Source organism: Thunnus maccoyii, chromosome 15 (genome assembly GCF_910596095.1).
Source record: "Thunnus maccoyii chromosome 15, fThuMac1.1, whole genome shotgun sequence".
Lineage (NCBI taxonomy): Eukaryota > Metazoa > Chordata > Actinopteri > Scombriformes > Scombridae > Thunnus > Thunnus maccoyii.
Genome location: NC_056547.1, coordinates 5,468,099 through 5,477,609, shown reverse-complemented (window position 1 = coordinate 5,477,609; position 9,511 = coordinate 5,468,099). Strand labels below are relative to the sequence as shown.

The following is a 9,511-nucleotide window of genomic DNA, read 5'->3' as shown; positions in this document are numbered from 1 at the left end:
ACAGCCATTCATAACAGTTGCGCATAATGACAGCTACTCTGGAGCTGTTGGGGAACAACGCCAATGCAACACAATTCAAAAAAGCACTTCTTTTCTGTTTGTTTCATTGACAGGTGTGCAGACTGGTGGAGCAAACTGGTATGATAACGGCTGGTCAAAGGCGTATCTTCCTCCGTTTATGGCTAATTGTGGGAGTGGAAATGAGGCTCATGCATGTGTGCACCCAGTTCCTAAAAGACAGATTTATAAAACAGAGCCATGCTGTATGACTTGGATCCTTGACCACAAAGAATAGAAGAAACACCACGTTGAATTTTAACAAAACATTTATTAAAACAAATAATAGAACAACTTAATTAAATATTTAACAAAGCATGCGGTGTGGATATCAGTAGAGTCAGTGGTGTGCATGGGTGAAAGATGTATGTGGATGTTGTAAAAGTGCTGAAAAAGAAACTAAGGCAACATGACCCAAACCAAAATGGATGCCTGTAGGGAGGAGCAGAGAGAGAGAGAGCTGGTAGCTGCAGCCAGATGTTCCCAGTTGCGCTGCTGACTCACCTGTGAACAAAACAAACAGACAGGTGAATCACATGGGCACACAGCAAACAGCGGGGTCATCACACATGCATATTCATGACTTTATAAATCTGACGAAAAGAATGCGTATGCATATTTCTGGCTTTAGTCATGAATCTGCACAGAGTTTTATGCATCTGGCCTCTAGTACCTTGTTTTGTCCCTAGAATGGTATGAAGCAGTAGAGTCTTTTCATTTGTACACAGAACAGAAGCAGTGTGTGAGAGCAAAAACCATCCAAACTCTTTTACAATTACTTGTTAGAAAAAAGCAACAAATGGAATGAGACAAGATTTGTTTTGGTGCTTGTGTTACGGTAGGAGAGAGGCTACTCTGCATTGAGAGGGAAGGCTTGCACATACTGGTTACTGCTCCACTTTACTTGACAAGTGACTGTAAACTTCACTGCTCGTGTGATTAACGTGGCCTTCCTGCATTTTGCTTGAGCTTTTAAATTTTTCTGTTTTCTGTCACGTGTTGTGATCACTTCCTGAGTTAGAATACGTTCTATCAAACTGATGGAATTTGGATGAACTAAAGTAAAGTACTGCCTACCTTCTCTACTGGGATTTGTGGATTATAGTGCCTCCTATACCTGCTCTACTGGGATCCCTTTTCTCTGGAGGATGGCGACTCTCTCTTCCTTCAGCCTGCTGGCTCAGGTGTGCCACCAAGCCCCTCCTCTCATGTTTGCTGTAATGATCTCCACTGTGTGACTGTGACTGTGGCTGTTACCAACGCTGCCATTCTGCCCGAATGACGCAACTGCTTTAATTATGACGTCCTACGCTGCCAAGCAGCTACAGAGTTTACGCATCTTCCTAATTACACTCGACAAAGGGGTTTTTAATCCGCTGCACAGAATTTTAAGAAACAGACCTTGCTTGCGCCCTGGTTTCAATGTGGAATATGGAAGCAAAACAAAGTTGGGCGTCATTGCTGGAAACATCACAAGACTACCCTATACCAGGCGAGATGCACGATATGGAGTGGTCTCAATGGATTTGACATTCCTGTCACCCCCTACTAAACCTAAGTGTCAAATGCTTTTTCAGAAATGGAAAAGCATTGACCCTGCCATCATCTCTACTAGTGCTGATATGAATATTTACTGTGTATTTACTGTTCCCGTGCAATGCCTGGCTAACCTGCTGCTGGGATCAATAAAGACCATCTCTCTCTCTCTCTCTCTCTCCCAGCACATCACCTGCCCAGCTTCTGCATCACTGGATCAACTAGTGACACTCTACAATACATCTTTGAGCAGTGTCTTTGATCTTCATGCCTCTGTCAAGACGCATGAGGTCAATTTTTCATGTTCTGCTCCCTGGTTCACTCATGACCTGTGGACAATAAAAACAGCTGGACTTGTCCTGGAATGGCTTCAGACATTCTGGGCTCGCTGTCAATAAACTGGTCTTCCGTGAACATCAAAGGACTTACTCAAATCCCTTAAAGATGCTCGGTCACAGTTCGACGCCAACCTTATTAATAACAATCCTGGCAACCCTAAGTATCTCTTTTCCATGATAATCATCTCCTGAAGCCACAATCATCTTCCCCAATTGAGGCTAGAGAAAAGCAATGTTGCAGCTTTATTGACTTTTTCAGAGCCAAGGTCAACAACATCCACTCTCTGATGTCTAGTTCATCGTCTCTGCCTCCTCCTGTTATCGACCCTATGTCTGGGCTCACCATCTCTACTCCATTTTACTGGCGTCAAGCAGAGCCACATTAAGGAAATCCTCAGGAAGATGAAACCCCCGTTCTTGTGCCCTGGACCCCATTCCTACAGCTCTGTTCAAATCATACATCCCCATTCTCAGCCCCCTGATCACCAAAACTAACTGTCAACCTCTCCCTTCAAACTGGGATTGTTCCATCTCCCCTCAAGGTCTCCTCCTCAAGAACCCCACACTGAACCCAGAAGTTCTTGCCGGCTACAGACCTATCTCCAACCTTTCTTTCCTGTCCAGTGTGTTGGAGAAGGGCTATTTGAAAAATAAATAAACAGCTCTGCTTAGGGTTGTCAATGGCCTGCTGTTGGCAGCTGCATTTGACACTGTGGCTCAAACCATCCTCTTAGAGCACTTCCACACCACCACTCGACTGTCAGACTCTGTGTTTCAGTCCTTCCTTTCCAGTAGGACTGAGTATGTCTCACTGGGAGGATGCAGCTCTAGATCGCTCCTCGTTACCTGTGGTGTTCCACAAGGATCAATTCTCGGCCCCGTCCTGTTTACCATCTACATGTTCCCCCTTGAACATGTCATCGGCAGACAGGTAATGTCATTTCATTGCTATGCTGATGATACCCAGCTGTACATCAAAACTGCCCCAAGCCCTTCTGCAGCCATGTTACGCCTCAGCACCTGTCTTAAGGAGATAAAAGCTTGGTTGAGCACACACTCAGTCGCTAACCTGGGTGTTAGGTTTGACTCTCAGCTGACTTTTAATGACCATATAAAACACCTATGCAAAACCTCTTTCTACCATCTCAAAAACATCTCTTAACTGTTCCCCTGTCAGATGCAGAGAAACTTGTTCATGCCTTTATCTCTTTAAGACTGGACTACTGCAATGCGCTTGCCACAAGTATCCCTGGCAGGAGCATCCAGAAGCTCCAGTACATTCAGAACAGCACTGCCAGGATCCTGATGAGAGAGTGCGAAAACACAAACATATAACACCAATTCTGTTTTCATTGCACTAGCTCCCTGTGGGATTGACTACAAAGTCCTGCTACTTACATACAAATCTGTCAACGGACATGTGCCTCCCTACCAACAGGAACTGATCAAACCACAACAGCCCACCCACACCCTCGCATCTGCCAGCAGCTTGCTCCTCCGGGCTCCCAGTACTAAGCTCCGCACCACGGGGGGTCGAGCCTTCTGCTCTGCTGCACCACACTTTTGGAGCAGTCTTCCTTACCATCTGAGGGTAGCACAGACCCTAGACTCTTTTATAAAAGACCTAATTACTTACATTATTACTATTTTCTTTATGTTTTGTGTTCTATGTTATTAATACTGTAGCACTTTCAGTTTCACTATGAATGAACAGTGTGGTACAAATTAGATGTATTATTATTATTACTATTATATTTCTGGCCTATTGTGCATGTCACACTCCCAGAGGCATCGTTTATATTTCCCTTCACAGGAGGCCTGAGGGAGGAGGAAATTACCTTGTCGCTCGTCAGTGAGCTGCTATAATAGTTCTGTGTATTGTCCGTATGGCAGCAGTAAACATGGACGCCTGAGCATGTGCTGCTGTAGGCGGGTGGGACAGGTGCTCATACTAATCAAGTGGGAGAGAGTGTGTGTGTTTGTGGAGGTATGTGTGTGCTTGTGTGTGTTTCATTGAACCACCTGGGTGCACTTCTCTGCAAATGTGAATGTGGAAGTATTCCTGTGTGTGTGTGTGTGTGTGTCACTTCACATTTCTTCTTATATCCGACTTTATATGTGTGTGTGTGTGCTAGCAGAGTACCAGCATGCTAATGAGAGGAATTACATTTCCACGCTGCATTAGGAAGCCTCAGACACCAACAGGAAGGCGGGGTCAAAGGTCAGCCGATGCATTTACTAAGGGTTGTTCATCGTGGTTGTCGATCTCATGGACTTGTCTCGTCTGTCAGATCGCACATTAACCTGCTGACCTCTCTGCCTCTACATCTATTTATGAACACGTTTGACTCTAAGCCTGTCTGACTTTAAGGGCTATACACAGTTCAAGTAAAATATTTTAAAAGAACATGCTTGTATGAAAAACGTATGAACATGCATCCTTTTTTTTTTTTTTAACATTAAACGTGTTATGCACCAGACACACTGGCAAAACTGACTTAAAGCTGCACCAATCAATATCTTTACATTAACAATGGGCCGGATGATTAATGGTAATGTGAAAAGGGTTTCTTGACTCTGCAGCTCCTCCAGTCTAATGAGCTTTTAAGTGTCTTTCAGCTCATTGTTTTGGTTTATAGACTTGCAACTTCACCACAAATTTGGTTCAGTCTCAGCGCTCATATCAACCCAATTTCCAGCCGCAACAGGCGGCTGTTTTCAGCAAAAAAGCTGATAAATTCACTGCATGTTACCTGCCCAGCACCAGAAGGCACAGACAGAGAAAGTTAGCAACTAGCCGCTGAACATAGTGGAGCATTTAGCAACTAAAGAGCCAGATATTTCCCTCAGGAGTTGGTGGAGCTCAAGCCAGGGCTAAAAGGAGGGTGACTCTTAGACTTAAATTGATCAGGGGGACACCAAACGAATGCTAATGTTGCTCTCTCTCTGCTGGTCACATTATCGTTTTGGCCACTTGTTTTGGGTCAAAACACATTCTACCGTTGTAAGGCCATGCTTTGTGTTTCACCAAGGGATCCCTTTTCAAATGAGGATTTCTTTTTATGAGCAGGTGTTATTGTATCAAATCTGAATTCATTCAAATCCCTAATCAAATCTACTCAGCAATAGCTTTCAACTTTTTAAAGTAACTAAAGTTTGAAAATAAGAAACTGATAAATCACTGTAGTTTTGCAATCTGTTGACTGTGAAGCCAGTTTTGAGTAGCTACAACCCAACAATGAGAAGATATATATAAGATATGAAATGCTGATTAAATTCTGTATGCATATGACACATTGAACTATTACTTACTTTGGCACTTTTTATTCTTCAAATAATAGAATGAGGGACTCATGATACCATCCATGTATGCAGAGCTCCTGACCGCTTGCTTTTTAGGATCCAACCGGTATGTGAGTAAAATCAGATTTGGGGTATCAGACCTGTTAGTCAAAGCTGCACTGGGCCTGACATAATATTAAAATAAACCCATTTAAAAAGCCTCAGTCATAAAGGACTGCACCAGTGAAGAGTCACATCTCCCTGATTTATTTGCCCAAATTCTTCTCAGGTGAAGGGGAAGGACACTGGGAGGACATCTTCTTCTCTGCCTAAAAAGTGTCGAATTGAAACTCAAGAGTAAAATACAATCTGATCTGCAGCGAGCAAACATGTCATCCAGATTTCTGAGTTTTAAAGTCCACAAAATTTTAACATCTAACTCTAGATGTCATCTCTGGCTGTCAACATTTCAAAACTGAATGACTTTTTATTGACTGCAATAAATACACAGAAATTGTGTTGGTGGTTTTTGTAGGGACATGATGACAGGCTGCACGGGCCACTGACACACATCTTGGGAAAACAGAACCTCAACCTCTCAGTGAGGAGACTGTAACCAACCAAAAGCTCTGAGACTACTGAAAACTGATAGAAGTGTCAAAGCGCAAAAAATGGCTGATGCATGTGTTCTTCTTCATAGGGAGTACTGAGAAATACAGCTGCCATTTGTCATTTTTCTGGTGACTAAAATAATTTTCAATGCATATACAGTAGGTATAATGTGCAATCTATGCATTTCTATTTTGCAAAAGTGACAAACAGCTAGGGCAAGGTATCAAACCTGAATCCCTCTGACATCTGTCAAGCACAGAAAGCTGGCATTGAATGTTTGCTCAGATTCATACTTGTTTACGTAATCTTTCATCAGACAGTTTGTGGTTAACATCATAATTTTCAAGATTTTTGGCTGTACAGGCCAAGTCCTTGAATGTCTACTTAGAAGTTTCACTTCTTTTGTTAAATTTATAAAAGAGGTTGCTGATAAATGTCTGAAATTCATGTATCAAATTGTGAATAGTTTCAAAAAACACCCACCTCTTAAATATATTGATGCAAAAAGCCGTCCCTGCAACTAGTCCTTCAAAACAACACGTGCAACAAGTCCCTATACCAAAATGACAACACAGTTTTGTTTAATGCAAGATGTACACTTCTGTTAGGGGAAACCTTTGTCTGACCTTTTGTAGGAGACGGTATGCAGAACTTGTCAAACACTCAAACATTGACCCCAAACTCCCCCCCTAACTGTGCGTTAAGACAGAATACGAGATGAATTTTAGAGGTGGTATAAAGTTCAAAATGTTTCAACTTGATCAAAAAAATTCATGGCTTTTTATTGATCTACTTCATAAACGTACAGAGAAGAAATGGAAAATAAGAGAGACTGAAAGAACTGCACTACTTTACTACAGCGTACTTTGATAGATACCTTACAGCTAATGTCTGTTCAGTTGGTAAATTGGCTGCTTGGTGCAAATCAGTACAAACTACACAAACAGTCTAGTGAACACAAACTTTACTTTTTGCAGAGGTATAACAATTTGAAGCAAGGCCCGTCTTTGCTGCGTAACAGTGAATTTAGTTTACCGTCTGCTCATGTTGGTAACTTTGATAAATGATACTGTATCACCACTATATACTATTGTACAGTCAACACCATTACTTACTTCCTTAATTCTCTTTGTTCCCTGTGACACATAAGGTCACAGTGAGTTCTTTTCATTGTTCTCTATTGCTGGTTCATCCTTTACAGTTCTGCATTAGGTTATATTTGGTCTTCTAGGTTTTCTTTTGCCAGGAGCAGTCCGTCTCAGGGCAACCTTCGGGATGTGATCTGCTTCCAGCCATCGCAGTTGCCTGCATTCATAGATGTGTTGTTAATTAGTACAGTATTTCGTTTAAGTGTTTTGATTTTACAGTAATAAAAGTGTCTTCAATTCTGTTTATAAGAGCAGCAAATAAGGGGGAAAAGGGGTGTTTTATTATACTTTGCTTTGAAGCAACTTTTATTCAGAGGTTTTGACATCTGTAGCAGAAAAATGCTAAAAATATCTCCATATTTGCTTCCTGTCAGCCGTTTGCCAGCCAGATTATGTGGACTGGGATTTAGTTCCAGCTGTGGTGGACTGATGCTATTGCATTGGTTGCAGTCAGCCTTGTAATTCTTCCTCCTCCTACTTAAAACTATACAAGTTTACAAAAGTTCCAAATTCCTACCTCTCAAAACCAAGTGGGATTTAAATCTCAGTTGTTATGACAACACCAGCGTGGCGTGCAGCATGGCTACAGCGGGAGGAGTGTGCGTTGAGTGTCCAGCAGTGCATTGAGTCAGGGTACCTCTACATGTCCATCTGTCTGTCTGTCCCCGTCGTCCTGTCTGTCTGCCCATGTGTATGCCTGTTTGCCCTCCCTAATTATCCCCTGGGGACAATAAAGATTGACTGAACTGAGCTCTGCGGTCTGTGAATGACTGATCAGCTGTCCGTTGCCAGGGTAACGCTGTCTCACTGTATGCGAGCCTGTCGACCTTCGCAGCTGTCTGTCTGTCTGCCTGCCTGCATGTCCGTCTCTTCGGGTCTGTCAAACTGTCTGCCTCCCTCCCAGTGCCCCGTCGTCTGGGTGTCGCTCTGCCGGTTTTCCTTTCGCCGCGTTAATGTCTTCCTGTCTCTGCCGCTGCCAGTCGATCTGTTTATTTCCCTGTCTGTCCACATCTTAAAATACATTTCTAACTTGTCTGCCTCATCTGCAGCCCACCCGTCTATCTATATGGCAGCTTTTGTTCATATTTAATTCACACACTCCAGGGTTTTTCCACGGCGGAGATTTGAATTTTGTTTGCTTTTTTATCACAGGCCATCGAAGGGAGAGCAGAAAACGATTAATCAGGAGCCAGAACTTCTATTCCTGAATGGGGATCCTAGAAAACGGCTTTCCAGCTTATCACTGGCTGATAGCAGATCTGAGATTGGGAGGTTTGGAAAATTACATTTTCACTGGCTGATTTGCCAGCTGGAAGTCTTTCTGATTGAAAAGAAATGAGGTTTCCGCTTTTTGTGGCGTACACGCTGCCATAATAATGTGTCAAACACTTCGTAAGGCTTGGATGGCGGGTTGTTGGCATGACATAAAACTGTGAACAACTTTTTTCCCCCCTCACAAATTTATAGCAGTGTTGCAATATTCAAATCTGAGTTTCAGAATCAGACATCAGCTCCACATTTTCTCAGTATTACTCCTACCCGCATTTCATCTTTTCATACAGTAATAGTGTACTACAGTGCCACAGGCAGGCAGACGCTGTTTTGGGAATATAGATAATTAGAGCTGAAATATCCTGATTGCAGCATTAAATGGATGTTCCACTAAAAGTGAGGTGTCAGAATGTATGAAAATGTCCATAACTTATGTCAAACCACTTCTACCATTCACTTCTACACTTGATACTCATTCAGTTCCTTTAAAGGAAGAAACATTTGAAAAAGAGCAGTTTGTCCTATATTCAAGAACTAGACAATTACTTATTCACAACATCTGATATTCCTTTTGGAGAGAGTACTGGTGTAACACCAGCTCCTGCAGAGAGTGTTGCATTATAGGTAGTTTGTAGCTTTCATGTTGCTAGGTTAACTAGTGTGCAAGTCTGTTTTATTGCATGCCTTTAAGAAGTATATAGTCAGCTGTAAAAGTGTTTTATTTGCTCAGTTTAACCTGCAGTTTCTGACTGGCTCGTGTTTTTTCTATCACGGAGGAAATAAATTCATGACGAGTGAAAACGAAGCGTCTTCCTACGTCTTTACTGCAGAAACAGACTGTAGACTGAATCATCTGTCAAGAAGCCAAGAATTACTGCTGTCACAGATGATGAGGAGCTCAAAAAGACAGTCTGAAAAATTCTGTCTGAGAAAATCATTTTGACCGTTTCCGAGAGCCCGAGAGGAGAGCGTGTGAGTATGTGACAGATAGAAAAGCTACACAAATGTGGGATTTACCTCCTGCTTTAATGGTATTATTTTACTTTTTTACAAGAGAAAGGCTTCAAGAATGAGGACTCTTTTCTCCTTGGATTGAACGTTTCTCAGGGAAACCAGGTGTTGGAAAAGTCATCTTATATTGTCATATATATTGTCTTATATTTGGGCGAATATGGTATGAATTTCTTTTCGCATTGACCATCGGAACCAAAGCTACTGGCAACTCAAAAGTCCTGCCCACATTAGGGCTATCTGTACATCAGTAGC

The 9,511-nt window shown here is 42.3% G+C and overlaps 1 long non-coding RNA gene across 1 annotated transcript; it reads right to left on the bottom strand.

The window, feature by feature from the left end:
• Positions 1 to 381: 381 nt before the first annotated feature.
• Positions 382 to 8,267, bottom strand: LOC121913381. The gene is made up of 3 exons (XR_006100310.1): positions 7,491 to 8,267; positions 6,941 to 7,130; positions 382 to 561 (listed from the first exon to the last, which is right to left on the bottom strand). It is a non-coding gene; the product is annotated as an uncharacterized LOC121913381 (long non-coding RNA).
• Between the last annotated feature and the right edge of the window lie 1,244 nt (positions 8,268 to 9,511).